Source organism: Panthera leo, chromosome D4 (assembly GCF_018350215.1).
Source record: "Panthera leo isolate Ple1 chromosome D4, P.leo_Ple1_pat1.1, whole genome shotgun sequence".
Taxonomy (NCBI): Eukaryota; Metazoa; Chordata; class Mammalia; order Carnivora; family Felidae; genus Panthera; species Panthera leo.
In genome coordinates this window covers 66,442,369-66,460,577 of record NC_056691.1, presented here as the reverse complement: position 1 = coordinate 66,460,577, position 18,209 = coordinate 66,442,369, and the positions used below count along the sequence as shown (strand labels likewise).

The 18,209-nt window shown below is 40.6% G+C and overlaps 1 non-coding gene across 1 annotated transcript; it reads right to left on the bottom strand.

The window, feature by feature from the left end:
* Positions 1-17,567: 17,567 nt before the first annotated feature.
* On the bottom strand, positions 17,568-17,670 carry LOC122205777. The gene has a single exon (XR_006196264.1). It is a non-coding gene; the product is annotated as a U6 spliceosomal RNA (small nuclear RNA).
* Positions 17,671-18,209: the final 539 nt, after the last annotated feature.

Here is an 18,209-nt window from a genome sequence, read left to right as displayed (position 1 = left end):
CATTCACATGTTCGTGATCTCTAATCCTATGAGTGAGCTATTGATAACCCCATTTTTCAGATAAAACTGAGAATAAAAGACTTGTCCAAGATCATATTCCTAGTAAGAACTGAGATGCAAGTTCATAATTGTCACCAACATCATCTCACCTCTTGTTCTCCATTTTATTTCAAGGGACAGATTTTCTCTAGTAGCTAGTGGATTTCTGTCATTCTCCCCCAACCCCCGCCCAACCTTTTCTGAATTGTTCTGTTTGCTTATCTATATTTTCAATGGGAGAATTTCCTGCCAGTTGAACTTCAAGTTGTAAGTAAAAAAGGCCCATCTTGATGTGGTCTCCTAGCAACAATTTATGAAACACTTTAAAGCAATTATTCTCCTCAAGCACGTTTCCAAATGTTGAAGCAGGTTCATTCACTTCGATCATTAAAATCCCCAAGAACATTCATTGTGTAGCACACAGTTCTGGTAATTATAAGCTTGTCAACAGGTTGCTTAGTGAGCTGAGAGGAGGACAAGACCACATTCCCCCCAGGAGCTGAGCGTTCTGTTTCCAGCCTGGCAGGCAGGGCAGATCCACTCTTCTCCAAAGAAGTCTTAATTGACTTGTAGGGTAGAAGTGGAGGAAAGAATATTTAAACACAAGATAACCATCTGTAAACTATCAGGCCCATGGCAACACACAGGTCTAGGAAGGGTTTGAATACCTAAGGCCTAAGTCCGCTAAGTGGGCAGCTTTCTGCTCCTCTGTCTCTGGGGCCTCCTTTTGCCCAGTCTAGACCTGAACATTCAAAGTCAGGCATAAGACCCATCTCCTCCTCTGGTTTCTTAAAAATGCAGTTATGCCTTAAATTAACTGCTGGCCCTTCAATCTGTGCTTCATTCTTTTTTTTTCCTAAGAATTCTCTTTTATTTTTATCTTTAAAAAATGTTCTATATACTAAGTATGGAAGGGGATCTGGATCGTTGGCAATCACACTGCAGGTTTAGCAAATTGGAATGCCAGTTTGGCAAGTTGGAGAGTATCCGTCTGGACCGTACTTATGCAGGCATCAGCCCTGACTCCACCTCCCCCGGTGAGGAAGTCACAATGAGTGTGGTGCCTCTGAACTAAAGTTAAGTACCCCTAGGAAGCTTCAGACCTAAGAGGAGAAGATTGAATTTCTTACTAATCTGGGTAATAGCTTTTTTTAAAAAAAACTTTTTTGGAAATGTTTTAGATTTCCAGAAGAGTTCCTGTATACCCTTTATCCAGCTTCACTTAATGCCAACATCTTATGTAACTATGGTACACTTATCAAAATTAGGAATTGGTTTTATTTTGGGCATCCTTATGGAGGGAGATTGTATGAATTCCAGGCTGTGAAGCTGGATGCATGCATAAGTACACACACACGTATACACATATCATGCATAGAGACATATACACACAACACAGATATACATGCAATATAATACAGATATACACAACCCACATGCACACAAGACACGCATACAAACACACACAACATACATATAGACACACAAAGCATATATGTGTACAATACACAGAGATATATAGTTACAGCATATAGGCAGATACAAACGCACACCATGCATACACACACACACACACACACACACACACACACACACAATGCATGTTAGAATCAGGGGCTCATTCTCTACATATGGAGAATGTTTCTTTTTTTTAAAGATTTTGGGTTTTTTTTTTAATCTTTTTTTTGTTAATTTTTTAAAATATTTATTTTTGACAGAAAGAAAGTGAGAGAGACAGAGTGCAAGCGGGGGAGGAGCAGAGAGAGAGAGAGAGAGAGACAGAATCTGAAGCAGGCTCCAGGCTCTGAGCTGTCAACACAGAGCCTGATGTGGGACTCGAACTCACAAACCATGAGATCATGACCTGAGCCAAAGTCAGATGCTTAACCGACTGAACCACCCAAGTGCCCCTTTCAATCCTTTTTTTTAAAGTTCATTTATTTATTTTGAGAGAGAGAGCACAAGTGGGAAAGAGACAGAGAATCCCAAGCAGGCTCTGCACCACCAGTGCAGAGCCCAACGTGGGGTTCCAAGTCATAAACTGTGAGATCATAACCTGAGCCTAAGTCGGATGCTTAACCGACTGAGCCACCCAGGTGCCCCTAAAGATTTTATTTTTAAGTAATCTCTACACCTAACATGGGACTCAAACTCACAACCCCGAGATCAAGAGTTGCACGCTCAACTGACTGAACCAGAGAGGCATTCTACAGAGAATGTTTCTTGATGGAACTCAAGCTAGCTGGTGGAGGCAGAGAAGTGTTGAGAGACTAAAGAACACTGGTGATGAAAGAGTCAGGGCTGGGGCACCTGGCTGGTTCAGTCAAAAGAGCACATGACTCTTGATCTGGGGTTGTGAGTTCAACAACACATTGGGTGTAGAGATTACTAAAAAAAATAAACAAAACTTAAAAAAAAAGAGGGCAAATGAGCAAGACTGACTCTCTCTACATGAAAACTGTTCTTTCTTTGTGGAGATGGGACTGCCGTCTATCACTGCAGTAGTTGAGGTTGTAAAGTCTGGCCCAGCCAGCAGGTTGAGGGAGAATCATTCAGATGATCTTCCCATGTAAACCATTCAACCCCCGCCCCTACCTACCCCCAGGCAGGGCTGGATAGGTATGGCCAGCCTAGATTACCTGGATTCTGAGGCTGGGGTGGGAGCAAGAATGAGGAATGTCTCCTCCCTTAGACTTTTGGGCAAGGCTCTGGATGGAGACTAACAGAAACATGGGAGAAGGTGCAGGCTGAAATCTGCCCCAACCCTGTTGCAAGAGAAGTGAGTATCATTTGCTGAGATGTAGAGACAGACAGATGGGCCCTTGAGACCCTGGGAAGTAGGAAAAGAAGTGGAGAATGGTACTTTGGACAATCCGAGAAACAGTGGTCTACTTCTTTGCCTGAGTTTGTGTGGACTTATGCTGATGGGTGTGTCACCTAAAGGAATTAGAGCTATATGGATTAAAAGGCCTTAAGAATTAAGTTAGTGAGTGTATTAATTTTCCATTGCTGTATAACAAATTAACCCCCAAACTTAGTGGATGAAACAACAGTAAGGATTGTTTTTAATCCCTCATTGTATCTGTGGGTCAGGAATTTGGGAGTGCCTTAGCCGGGTAGTTCAGGCTCCAGGTCACTCAGGAAATTGAAGCTGAGATATTGGCCAGAAAAACAGCCATATGAAGGCTTGACTAGAGCTGGTCAATTTGTTTCCCAGGTGGCTTACATGTGTTAATGGCAAGTTGATGCTGGCTGTTGGCAGGAAACTTCATTTCATTACCATATGGGTCTCCCTGTAGTAGGGACTCTCTTCCTCCAGTGTGAGTAATCCAAGAGAGTGTGGTGGAGGTCTCAATGTCTCTTATGGCCTCGCCTTGGAAGCTACCTTGTCATGTCTGCAGTATCCTACTGGTTATGCAAGTCAACCCTAGTCAGTGGGAGAAGACTAGCCAGATATCAGGAGGCCATCTTGGAAACTGACTATTGAGTGATTTTTCACTTTTATGACGATTTCATTCAGATTTAATACAGCATATTTTGCTAACACTTTGAAACCAAGTTGGTGGAATTGGTGAAAGCCTGTTAGCTGTCCCCTAATACAACGAAATTTGCATGGGGGCCTGAAGGAAGTCTAAGAATGATGGAGAGAGTGGTAAGGTGAGATCAGAGCAGTGCATGTGTCAGGGGGTAAGGGTGCATGGAAAGGATACAGTTCAAGTATGCCTTGTGGTCATTATAAGGACTTGGATATTTTATCCTTTCCATAATATCAGGAGAATTGCAGAAACTATATGCCTGAATGTTTTCATCTTCTTCCTTTCTGTCTCACCTGTAGAGTTCAAATGGCATACAAGATTTTGGGAAGTTATGAGAAAAGAAGGCCAGGAAATGTGAGACAGAAATGGGGGACCTGGTAGAGTTTAATAGTATGTCATTATTGTGAGGAATTACCGTGTGTGTGTGTGTGTGTGTGTGTGTGTGTGTGTGTGTGAAAGAGAGAGACAGAGAGACAGACAGAGACAGAGATAAAGGGATCCAAAAGTCTAGTAATATCAATTGGTAGTAGTTGCAACAATATTCTTTTCCTCTAAGAAGTTATTTTTAAAAATTCTTACTGATTTAAGAATTAAAATTTTCCTGATTATCTAAGTAATACATGGTCATTGTAGGAAGATCAGGAAGATAGACATCAGTGTAAAAAGATACGGTAATAATTATCCACAATGCCGTCTCTCAGAAGTAATAGTTCCTGTATTTTTTAAATTTTTGTTTAAATTCTAGTTAGTTAAAATACAGGACGACATTGGTTTCAGGAGTAGAATTGAGTGATTCATGACTTATATATAACACCCAGTGCTCATCATAAGTGCCCTCCTTAGCACCCATAATCCACCTAGCCCATCCCTCACCCACCTCCCCTCCAGCAACCTTCAGTTTGTTCTCTATTGTTAATGGTTTGTTCCCTCTCTCTTTTTTTTCCCCCTTCCCATACGTTCATCTGTTTTGTTTCTTATATTCCACATATGAGTGAAATCATGTGATATTTGTCTTTCTCTGCCTGACTTATTTCGCTTAGCATAATACACTCCAGCTCTACCTATGTCATTGCAAATAGCAAGATTTCATTCTTTTTGATGGCTGAGTAATATTCCATTGTATATACATACCACTCTTCTTTATCCACTCATTAATTTATGGGCACTTGGGCTCTTTCCATAATTTGGCTATTGTTGATAATGCTGCTATAAACATTGGGGTGCATGAACCCCTTCAAATCTGTATTTTGTATCCTTTGGGTAAATACCTTAGTCGTGCAATTGCTGGATCATAGGGTAGTTCTATTTTTAACTTTTTGAGGAACCTCCATACTGTTTTCCAGAGTGGTTGCACCAGTTTGCATTCCCACCAATAGTGCAAAAGTTTCCCCTTTCTCTGCATCCTCTACAACACTTGTTTCTTGTGTTGTTAAATTTAACCACTCTGACAGGTACAAGGTGGTACATCACTTCATATTTTGATATTTTCTTGGTCTTTGTTTTTGTACATTTTATTCCTGAACCTGAGATCATATTTTTTCTGTAATTTGACATTCGGCTTTTTATAAACATTTAACTAGGTCACTGAAAACATTTTAATAAATATTATTATTTTTAATGTTTATTTATTTATTTTGAGAGAGAGAGAGTGAGAGAGCACAGGGAAGGGGCAGAGAGAGTGAGAGAAAGAATCTTAAGCAGGCTCCATACTGTCAGTGCAGAGCCTGACGTGAGGCTTGATCTCAAAGTGTGAGATCATGAACTAATCTAAAATCAATAGTTGGACACTTAACCAATTGAGCCACCCAGGTGCCCCTAATAAGTATTATTTTTAAAGACGGATATATAGGGGTGCCTGGCTGGCTCAGTCAGTAGAGTATGCAATTCTTAATCTCGGGGTCGTGAGTTGGAGCCCCACATTGGGTGTAGAGATTACTTAAAATTAAATTTAAAAAATTAAAAAAATAAAGATGGATGTATATATTTCTTTTCTTGATATACATGCTTTAAAAAAATTAAATACTCTAGAATTGTATTGAGAAACAAAAAGTCTTCCCAAATTTCACCTCCTACACCACTGTTGATGAGTATAGTTTATATTTTCCAGATATTTTTCTATGTATTTGTAAGATTATGTAGATGTAGATAATGCTTATAAACAGTTATTTTGAAATGTTTTGTGATTTATTTTGCTTAAATTACTATCATGAACATTTTCTATTGTTTCCTCAGCCTTTCAAATATAGAATTGTTTCCAATTACAAAAGTAATAAATGCTCTAAAAAGTGTTGTTTTTTTAATGATTGTGTAATACTCCATCATATAAACCATTATTTATTTAACAGTTAACATGGTATTCCCACTATTTTGTTATTATGAACAATCCTAGGAGAATTACCTTAGTAATTTCCCTCCTGTATTTCTGATTATTTTCTTTGTCACTCGGAAATTACAATTTCCGTGTCAAGCTTTAATAGCTATATAATACATACTTGTTATTTGCTTCCTCCCTCACGATTTCATGCATTGCAAAAACAACAACATCTCATTCGATTATTTTTTCTTAAAAATATTTATTAAATGAACAAACCACATTGTAACAACAATGTAACTTTATTTCTTTATTATATTTATTTATAATAAATATTTGTTTATTTTGAGACACAGAGAGTGCGAGTGGGGGAGGGGAAGAGAGGGAGAGAAAATCCTAAGCAGGCTCCGCGGTGTCAGCACAGAGTCTGATGTGGGGGTCCATCTCATGAACCATGAGATCATGACCTGAGCCCAAGTCAGAAGTCAGACGCTTAACCTACTGAGCCATGCAGGTGCCCCAACAATGTAATTTTAAAGGTTATGAATAAAATATTACAACAATATGCCCACCATAATACATCCACCTTATTTTTCCGTAGTCATTTAATCCTTTTTCATATACATGGATACTTTTAGACTAGGGCTCAGCAAACTTTTTAAGTTTATTTTTATTTTTGAGAGAGGGAGAGTGTGCATGGGGAAGGGGCAGAGAGAGAGAGGGAGAGAGAATCCCAAGCAGATCCCATGCCCAGTGCAGGATCGATCTCACAACTGTGAGATCATGACCAAAATCAAGAGTCAACTCTCAGGGCCCCTGGGTGGCTCAGTTGGTTAAGTGCCGGATTTCCGCTCAGGTCATGATCTCCTGGTTCATGAGTTCCCCGGTTCATGAGTTCGAGCCCTGCATAGGGCTCTCTGCTGACAGCTCAGAGCCTGGAGCCTGCTTCAGATTCTGTGTCTCCTCCTCTCCCTGTCCCTCCCATGCTCATGTTCTGTCCCTCTCTGTCTCTCAATAATAAATAAACATCAAAAAATATATATATTTTTTTAAAAAGAGTCAATGCTCAACTGACTGAGCCACCTAGGCACCCCACTGCAGATTTTTTCCTAAAAGGCCAGCTAGTGGTATTTTAGGCTTTGCATGCCACAGCGTCTCTGTTGAAACCACTCAACTCTTGTTGTAGTCTGAAAGCGGCCATACACAATACATAAATGAATGAGCATGGTTGTACTCCAATAAAACTTTATTTACAAAAATAGGTGGCCAGCCTGTGTTTGCTAAACCCTATTTTAGACAGTCATTCTTATAACTGAGATGAAACTATTTTCTTGACCATTCATGAACAAAACTTTCTGGAACTGTTTTAAATTTTTAATTACTTAATTTTCACTTATGGTTGTTTCCCTAGATTTTTCCCAGATCTTTTTAACCATGCTACAATTATGGAGCTGAAATTCCCAGAATGATTTGTTTTTAATAGCACAATGAATTCAACGCATTTACTGATTATAAAAATATAAGATACAGGGTATTTTTTTTTAATTTTTTTTTTAATGTTTATTCATTTTTGAGACAGAGAGAGACAGAGCATGAACGGGGGAGGGGCAGAGAGAGAGGGAGACACAGAACCGGAAGCAGGCTCCAGGCTCTGAGCCATCAGCCCAGAGCCCGACGCGGGGCTCGAACTCAGGAACCGTGAGATCGTGACCTGAGCTGAAGTCGGACGCTCAACCGACTGAGCCACCCAGGCGCCCCCAGGATATTTTTTTATAATGGACTTTAAGGATGACTTTTTTATTTTTATTTTCTTTTTAATTTTAGAGAGAGAGAAAGAGCACAGGTAGAGGAGAGGCGCTGAGAGAGAGAGAGAGAGAGAGAGAGAGAGAGAGAATCTTAAGCAGGCTCCATACTCATTTGCATAGTGTGACAGGGGGCTTGATCCCACAACCCTGGGATCATGACCTGAGCCAAAATCAGGAGTTGGACTCTCAACCAACTGAGACACCCAGGTGCCCCATGGATAACTCTTTTAAAAAAAAATTGGGGGACCGCCTAGGGGGCTCAGTTAGTTAAACATCCACCTCTTGATCTTGGCTTAGGTCATGATCTTGTGGTTTGTGAGTTTGATCCCCTTATCTGGCTCTCTGCTGTCAGCATGGAGCCTGCTTCAGATTCTTTCTCTCCCTCTCTCTCTCTGCCCGTCCCCTATTCATTCTCTCTTTCTCTCTCTCTCTTAAAAATAAGTAAACATAAGTAAATTACTTACTTATTTAAGTAATCTCTACACCCAACATGGAATTCAAACCTCGAGATCAAGAGTCACATATCCTTCCAACTGAGCCAGTCTGGTGCCCCCAAGGATGACTCTTAAAAAAGAAAAATAGTCATCTGTAACCTCACACCATAGCAAGAGTTATGACCTTTTCCTGTCTTGGTCTATGAGCATACTTTTTGATGATAATATTCATGGAAAAGATGATATAGCAAGAGTAATTTAGGGAAAAAAATTACCTGTATTTCCACTAACCAAACAGATGCCGTTTTAATTCTTGTCCACCAGCAAATATGTTTTTATATGGCCATAGTTTTCTATGTTTATCCTTTGAAAATATTTTTTCGCTGACTCTAATGAACACCAATTGTAAGCTATATAAATTTGTCCATATTTTTAATCTTTTTTTTTTTTTTTTTTTTTTTGGAGAGAGAGAGAGACAGAGAGAGACAGAGACAGAGAATGAGTGGAGGAGGGGCATAGAGACAGGGAGACACAGAATCCGAAGCAGGCTCCAGGCTCTGAGCTGTCAGCACAGAGCCCGAGGTGGAGCTCAAATTCACAAACAGTGAGATCATGACCTGAGCTGAAGACGGATGCTTAAACGACTGAGCCACCCAGGCGCCCCCATATTTTTAATCTCCTAAGGAATTTCAAAATGCGTTCACCCTATTCAATATAGCCCCCACTTTATCATTCTGAGGCAGCTTAGTCCAATCAAGTTTTTTACTTGTACATTTTTGCTTTATACTATGGAGAATTTTAAATGCACAGAAAAGTTGAAAGAATAGTGCACAGGTTCCCTACATACTCACCACCTAGATTCAGCAATTTATAATATTGTATACACTTTTATTTTGTTTCTTTTTAAAATTCATTATTTGCTTATAAAATATTTTATGTGTTATAATTTTTTCTCAATCATTTGAAATTGAAGGTCAGACATCATGATACTTTACTCCTCAGCACTTCAGTACATACATATCTCCTAAGAATACGACTGTTGTCTTGCATAATCACAATGCCATTATCACAGTTAAGACAACTAATAATAATCTCTAATATCATCTAACATCTAGTCCATATTCAAATTTTCTCAATTGTTCCCAAAATGTTATATCCAGTAGTTCCATTTAGAACCAGGATCCAATTAAGGTTTATATCTTGCATTTGTTCATTTCTCTTTTCAATCTGCTTTAAACTAGAAGCGCATCTTGACATTTTTCACTGTGACATTGACTATTTGAAGTGACTGGGATGATTGTCTTTATTCTACAGTCTGGGTTTGTCTGACTGTTTGTTTTCTCGTGGTGTTACTCAGATTGTTTATCTTCTGGACTTCCCATACATACACTGTACACTGAATTTAAAAGTGAAATAGATTCGGGTTAAACCTAAAAGGGGGATAATAGTTCACTATTCACTCCTATCGACTTTGATTCATTAGACAATCTCCTATATGTAAAAATAGATGTTCCATGTGGCATGGTAGACAAGATCTGCTTTGTAATCAGAGAGGTTTTACAGCAGGAGACCTTGGGAAAATTATTTGATTTCTGTGAGCCTCAGTCTCCCTATACGTGAAAAGGGCAGTGGTAGACATTCAGTAAATGTTTGCTCTCTTCCCCTCGTCTGTAGGTTCTTCGGGATCTCGCAGGGCACCACCTGGATAGATAACTCAAGCACGTTTGAAGAGCTCACGTTTCCTAAGTAAGACAGCAGCAGCAAGACGGCAATCATTTCTGCAGAGACAGTATCATCATAATGCAATATTAGCTACTGTGATCTTCTATCATTTCCTTCCTGGAGAGTTATGACTGTGGCATTGAGGATTTAAGACCTACAGCCCGAACACTACTTACTACAAATCTCTCACAAAGCTGCGGCAATAAATCTCGTGGAGGAAAGTCATTGCATAAAAAAATCCCTAACTCCCGGGAGCTGGCCATTTATTTTCCTAGGAAAGAAGGGCTGTGATGAGAGACACTCCATGCTCCTTTAACTCCATGGAACAGAACCCAACAAAGCATTCATCATAGAAAGTTGAGTGATGGGCCCAATGAGACAAGCTCAGAAAGAAAGACCAAGAAGTGCCCCCACCCGAGGCCTGCTCCAGGAAATGGGATTTCCCCGTAGTCTGGGGATTAGCTTTGCATAGAATCAGCACAACTGAGGATGTAGTTCCTAAAGACAAACTGCCCTTAGAGATACTAAGCCAGCGGTCTAAACTTGGGCCCAATCTACTCCACAGATTTATTTAGTCTGCATAGTGTTTAAAAATGTTTTTATTTAGATCCTAGCATTTAAAATTTGAAAATGTCACAGAGAAAGATAAAATCCAGATTTCTGGCATCTCCAAACAAATGGGAATATCCAACAGTGGATGAGGTTGCTGCACTCCTGCTCCCTTTAGGCGATGTGAGCATGCTCTAGTTTTCCAGGCTGCTTCCCCTTCTACCTTACATGCTTTGTGAGCAACGGAGTTTGCAATCCCCATACTAATCAATTGCCCTGGGGTCCATTCTCTCACCCTCTTCTCCCATTTCTGTCCTTCTATCAGAATGTACCCTTTAAATAGAAAATACAACTGACTGATCCTTTTTAAATCAGACATATCAGGAGAAAATTTCTAACTTGGCAGGGAGGCAGCCTAGAGTAAGGCAGAGAGAGAGCATAGGCTTTGCCTAGAGGCCGACCTCAGCTCAAATCCCATCTCTCCCCTACTCTGGGATGTTGTCCAACTTGCCAAGTTCCTCTTGACACTTTGCTCAAGTTTGCTCATAGCAAAATGCCTATACTAGGATCTCCCTCTTTGGGTCCTCACCTAAATTCTAAGTATAGAATTGGATACAAATGGCTCACACCTTGGACATCCCATCTTCTCCCATATCCTGTGACTTCATGCTCTCTTGGTTCCCTCCTTTGCGTGGCTTCTTTGCTTCACCTTTTTCTGTCTTCTTTGAAGGCACCCCTTCCTGGGACATTCTATAGATATCGGTGTTCCTTGGGGTTCTGTCCTTGACATGGCTCCCCCCTTCCTACTCCCACTCCTTCCTCTTCCCTCTGTCAGACATACCATTTGATAAGCAGCTTACAGCACAATAGGATTTTGTTTTGCTTTTTAAAAAGTTTTCATTACATAAACTTTTGCTCTTTGCTGTGGCACATTCTTCAAAAGAAACATTTAATGGATGCACAATGTTCCATTACCTGAGTAGATTGTAATTCACTCATTCCCCTAACATTGGACATTTAGGTTTGTTCTAATTTTGTTTTGTTTTCAAAACTTTTTTTAACGTTGATTCATTTTTGAGAGACAGAGAGAGACAGAGAGCAAGCAGGGGTGGGGCAGAGAGAGAGGGAGACACAGAATCTGAAGCAGGCTCCAGGCTCTGAGCTGTCAGCACACAGCCCTACCCAGGGCGCCAAGTCACCAACCGTGAGATCATGACCTGGAGCCAAAGTCAGACGCTTAACTGACTGAGCCACCCAGACGCCCCGGGTTTGTTCTAATTTTGAAAGCTGAGATTGCCAAGAATGTTTTCTTTTTTTTTTTTAATTTTTTTTTAACGTTTATTTATTTTTGAGACACAGAGAGACAGAGCATGAACAGGGGAGGAGCAGAGAGAGTGGGAGACACAGAATCTGAAACAGGCTCCAGGCTCTGAGCTGTCAGCACAGAGCCCAAAGAGGGGCTCGAACTCACGGACCGTGAGATCATGCATGACCTGAGCCGAAGTTGGATGCTTAACCGACCAAGCCACCCAGGCGCCCCAAGAATGTTTTCTTATATGTGGCATTTTGCTTTGGGATTATTTCTAGACCTTATTTTTTTCCCCCCCGTACCTCCCTATTGGTCTTTTGTTCTTTTCTCCTCTTTCTCTCGGGGCCCTCACATTTCCAGAGGTTTAAAGTGTTTTCTTTGGTGTCAACCTGAAGGAGAGAGCTGTGAGGTCAATAAAGAAAATAACCATACGTGTTGACAATTTACTTGTCAGAAGAAGCCTAAATAAACCCAATGTCCGTTTGGAACTGAGGAGCAACAGCTTAATGTGTAGCTGTTCTCAAGGTGGGTTTGAAAAAATGAATGCCTAGGATCTTTACAAGCATGTGACATCCGGGTGGGGCAATGTCTGTGAAAGGGGGGATAGTTTTTCTTTACTCATATGGCAAGTTCCAGTACAGTTACAGAAAACAGCATCTAGACTAAGGAAGGAGTAAGTCCCATCCAGCTGAGAGAAAATGTTAATTTAGAGGTAAAGGTGGAAGTGTTGGATTCAGTTAATGAATTTTAAGTGTCCGCTATGTGCCAGGCAGATTGACCAGACAGTGCCATTAGTCTAAGACTGTTTGGTTGCTGAATGGAAATGCATTGATAAAAGTGAGAAATACAAAGTAAGATTTGATAGGGAAGGAGGATGTAGCCTCAACCATAGGAAGGACTGCCGAAAAGGAAGCGGCGGGTAATTGGCTATTTGTGACAATTTAGCCATTGATAATCCAGCGACTAAGCTAGATGGCTCTCCCGAGACTCTACTTTTCCTTATGAAGCAATGTCCCACCCAGGATCATTAGGGTAAATTAAGGAAGACATACAACAATCTTACATGAAGTATTTTTGGAGACTTTATTGTCCATTGCGAAGCCAGCTGGCCGCACAGAGGTAGGCAATGAAATGTCTCAAGGTCAACTCAAAGTAATAAGCCTTTTACTTACAAAGCTTTTATAGGTTAATTCCATTTCCTCATTGTAATATCTTCTCCACTCTCCACCAAATTTAGCATCCTTTTCCTGGTGTAGATTAATGACCGTATCCTGTAAGTGGGACTATCACCAAAAGAGGCAGATAGAGGAGCATTTGCAATTTTTCTTTGAAAAGCCCATTCACAGTCCCTTTCTCTTGTGATTGCTTGAATACAGAGAAGTCGGTAGCGATATCTGGCCAATGATACTACTTAAATGCGTATGATTCTTTACCAAATTTGAACAGCAGAACCTCATAAAATTTAAATACCAAATAAGAGAGAAGGAAAGCTTCCTAACTGGTTAACAAAATTGGCTGTAAAAAAAGGTCTTCATCCAAGAGAGAACACAGACCTGCCTGCAGCTGCTTCTATTTTTTTTAATTAATTAATTTATTTTGAGAGAGAGACAGAAGGAAGGAGGGACAGGGAGAGAGGAAGACAGAGAATCCCAAGCAGGCTCCACACGGTCAGTGCTGAGCCCAGTGCAGGGCTTGAAACCACAAACCCTGAGATCATGACCTGAGCTGAAACCAAGAGTCTGAGGCTTAACCGACTGAACCACCCAGGTGCCCCATATTCTTTATTATTAAAAATCCAGTATGTTAGGGAAAGTTAGAGGAAGGCAGACTTCATGTTTTCTGTCTTGTAGCTTGGGACAGTACAACTAAACTTGATTCCACTTGGGAGTGTTATGCCCAGAATTCGTGATCCCCAAAGACCACCAGGGACCTGAGTCTGATGCAAAAGCAAAGAGCCTTTATTCGAGCTAGCTGGAGCTCAATCTCCCACCTGCACCGACGCAGCGGTGAGATACCGGAGAGAGAGAGCGAGTTTCAAAAGCACAAAGGTTTTATTGGGGTCTAGGGGCAGTTGGTGAGGTAATGGCTGTGGCCTCAGCCGACTGGCTAGGGAAGGGTCGTGACTGGGGAAGGGTCGGAGTCCTGTTACGCAGGTTGCAGGGTGTGTTTTGATCGGGAAGTTTGAAGGGTGAGCGGGAGGTTACTCAAGGGGAGGAGGCGTGGTCAAGGTGGAGGACACAGAACAAGATGGAGTCGGCTGGTGTAGGTCCGCCCTTTTTGGGTGTACTCCTTTTAAACCTACGTAAAACCCATTTTTACATTAAAATTTTAAAAAATGGTTTTATTTATTTTTGAAAGAGAAAGAGGGAGAGAGCATGTGTGCGTGCACACAGCAGGCTCCAGGCTCTCAGCACAGAGCCCAATGTGGGGCTTAAACCCACAGACCACGATATCATGACCTGATATCCCAAAGTTGGACACTTAAGCAACTGAGCCACCCAGGAATCCCTAGTTTTGCATTTTAAAGTCTTGTTTTTGCATTTTGAAAAGGTTCATTTTTTTTCAGGATAGCTTGGGAAAGAGAATGGTTAAAGAACAGTCTTCAAGGGGGTCTAGACCACAGAAGGAAAGTTCTAGAGTCAGAAGGTGGGTTTTTTGTTGTTGTTGTTTGTTTTCTTTTTAAGACTTAGAAAAAATTTCAGTGTACTGATGAACTGAACACAATCCCAACTATCCCATCACAGAAAATGAAACTCTGATCTGAAGTCAGATTTCCAGAACACCCAGAGAAGTTTGTAAACCAAGCAAAATCCCCACTGAGTTGCTGCTACCTTGTGCTCTCCACAAGGACTCTGAATCTTCCATTTCTTTTCCTTAGCTGAAGTGGCTGTAGCATGATGGAGGTCATTAGCCAAAATTTATGGCTCCAGTGTGATAGTGCCACATTTCCTGGATCCCTCCCTCCGGCCAGCCACACCCACTGTTGCCTCCTATCTGTGGTTGTGAAAGCAGTCAACCACTGACCTGCACAGCTGTGAGTTAACAAATGAATGTTGTTTTAAGCTACTGAGTTTGTGGTAATTTATCCCACAGCAATAGAAAGTGAATCTACCTACATTTTTCTTTTGTTTCTCAGGAAAGTGCTATGAGAAGACCCATTACTCAGCTCTCCCCTCTAGGAAAAAAGGGCATCTCTAGAACAGAGCACCCATACTGCCCTCTGGTGTGGATCTCCAACAAAGCAGGCATGTGTAAGCACAACTCCGTTTCTAAGAATCCTACTGTCTCAATCCTAGTGAAGAAGACTGTGGAGATATTGATGCCAACCTAGCACAGGAGTCAGATCTGACCAAACAGTTCCACCACCTCCAAAGTTCCCTAAAATGTGCGGTGAGAAACCTATTGCACACAGTAGCATAGCATGAACGATAATAGGATAAGAAAAGGGACAGCTTATCAGACTCTCATCTTCCCACTGTCCATGGTCCACAGAGGCAATGCCAGGAGGCATCCCAGCTCTGCCTGGCAGTCTGCTCCCAGGGACTCTCAGGGACTCCCAGGGACTCCAGTCCCTTGTGCGCCCATTTGACAACCCCATCCAAACAGAAGCCCCTGAGGGAAGAAGTGTGGCTGTCTCCTTAGCTAATCATCTGCCAAATCAGTTCGGGCTTATTCTAAGTGAGGACCGTTCTCCTTCCCCAGACACCCACTCGGGCTTTGTTCTTCTCTGTAAGCCCAGCAAACTCAACTGAATTTTGGACACCAACTTTCCCTCTTTGTAGACCAAGAACCTCAGAGACTGGGAGGGCACTAGAACATATTTTGAGAGCTGCTGGGGTTACAAGTTACATTTACTCAGGCTTGTGCTAGGTGGGCCTTGTACCTGGCACTGCTAGAGTGTTTCAAGAGGTGCAAAAATTAATAGTTTCCAGGCAAATTAGAGTGCATTTCCTCCCGGGTTCATTCAAGAGCATTTTGATAGCCCTCAAGTCAAGGTGGAGGGAATCAAGTGTTTTTGCATTTCACCCTCACAACAATCTTGCAAGATTGATAATAGTATTATTATTTTATGGATGACACTTAGAAAGGTTAAATGACCTATCCAAGGTCACAGTCAATAAACTATGGAATTGGGATTTAATTTAATCTTTTTAAAGTCTGTATGTGGTATTATGATTTATTTTTTTTTAATGCTTTTTATTTATTTTTGAGACAGAGAGACAGAACATGAGCAGGGGAGGGGCAGAGAAAGAGGGAGACACAGAATTCGAAGCAGGCTCCAGGCTCTGAGCTATCAGCACAGAGCCTGACGTGGGGCTTGAACTCACAGACCGTGAGATCATGACCTGAGCCAAAGTCAGATGCTTAACCATCTGAGTCACGCAGGCTCTCCAATTATGATTAAAAAAATTTTTTTTTGATGTTTTATTTATTTTTGAGACAGAGAGAGAAAGAGCATGAGCAGGGGAGGGCAGAGAAAGAGGGAGACACAGAATTCGAAGCAGGCTTCAGGCTCTGAGCTGTCAGCACAGAGCCCAACACAGGGCTCAAACTCATGAACCATGAGATCATGACCTGAGCCAAAGTCAGATGCTCAACTGACTGAGCCACCCAGGCACCCCATGATTTATTTTTAAACAAACTTTTTATTTCAAAACACCTTTAGATTTACAGAAACGTTATGAAGATAATATAGAGTTCCCGTACACCCCACATCCAGTTTCTCTTGTTATAATATCATCCATTAATATGCTACATTTGTCACAATTAATAAACCAATATTGATACATTTAATTGTTTACTACAATCCATACTTTGTTTAGATTTCCTCAGTTTTCCCCTAGTGTCCTTTTTTTTGTTCCAGGATCCCATGTAGGATACCATGTTACATTCAGTAGTTAGGTTTCCTTTAATTCCTCTTGGCTGGGGCAGTTTCTCTGACTTACCTTGTTTTTGATGATCTTTAAAGTTCTGAGGAGTACTGGTCACATATTTTACAGAATGTACCTCTGTTGGGAATTGTTTTATGTTTTCTCATGATTAGACAGGGGGTATGTGTTTTTGGAAGACCAAAGAATTTAAGTGACGCTTTCATCACATAGTATCAAGGGTGAATATTATCACTGTTGATGTTCACCCATATCACCTTGCTGAGTTAACGTTTTGCCATGTTTCTTTATCGTAAAGTTACTCTTTTTTCATTCTTTTCATACTGTACTCTTTGGAAGCACTTGTGTGCAGTCCACTTTTTCAGAGGTGGGGAGATAGGTTCTTCCTCCTTAAGGGTGGAGTATTGATATAAAAGATTTGGAATTATTCTGTAATTCATTTACTCAGTCATTTATTTATATCAGAATGAACACATGGATATTTATATTTTGGGTTATTATCCAATACTACTTAATTTTGTTGCACATAATTGAATTTTAATCTTCTGGTTTTTTGTTTGTTTGTTTGTTTGTTTTTAATAATATATTGCTTGTGGTCTTGATTCGATACCATGGAGGTGGTATTTGGACAGGACCCAGGGTCCCATACACAGGAATCCTTTCCTACCTGCCTGGTAACTCCCTTTGAGGCTCCCAAGGTACATAAATGCTAGAGGGCAAGGCCAGGCAGAGGGATTCTCATTATCCCTGGATTGATCGCAGGCCTCTGTCAAAGTACAAATTTTAAAAGTTGAAAACATGACTCTCAAAAATATAGAATAAACACAAGTCAAAGATTTTATTTAACTTGTTAAATAAATTTTCTGTCAAAGTATAAATTTTAAAAGTTGAAAACATGACTCTCTCAAAAATATAGAATAAACACAAGTCAAAGATTTTATTTAACTCGTTAATTGAGGGAACTGGTAAGATGAGAAACAGATACTTATAGACAATTTTGCGTATCATCCTTGCACAGGGACCATGCTAATCTTCTCTGTATCGTTCCCATTTTAGTATATGTGCTGCTGAAGCAAGCCCTACTTATAGGCAATTTTATTTTATTTATTTTTTAATTTTTAATTTAAAAAAAAAAAAGTTTATTTATTTATTTTGAGAGAAAGAGAGAGCAGCAGCAGGGAGGGGCAGAGAGAGAGGGAGAGAGGGAGAACCCAATGCAGGCTCCACACTGTCAGTGCAGAACCCACAGCGAGGCTCGAACTAACAAACAGTGAGATCATGACCTGAGCTGAAATCACTTATAGGAAATTTTAAAAAGAACTTCAGAATGAGGTCATTATGAGATATACAATATTGGTTTACTGTCCTATGGGGCAATAAAATCACAACCTTTGGGGTTATCTTATCTACTAGTCAGAAATCATTTGCATCTCTATTACTCACAGATGTACAAGTTAGCATGCAACCTCACTGAGTCTCAGCCCCAATTACTAGTAAGTAGTAAAGTCCTGGAATGGTAACTTCTCATGAGACATTATGTAATTCTTTTTTTTTTAATTAAAAAAATTTTTTTTAGTGTTTATTTATTTTTGAGAGACAGAGCACAAGTGGGGGA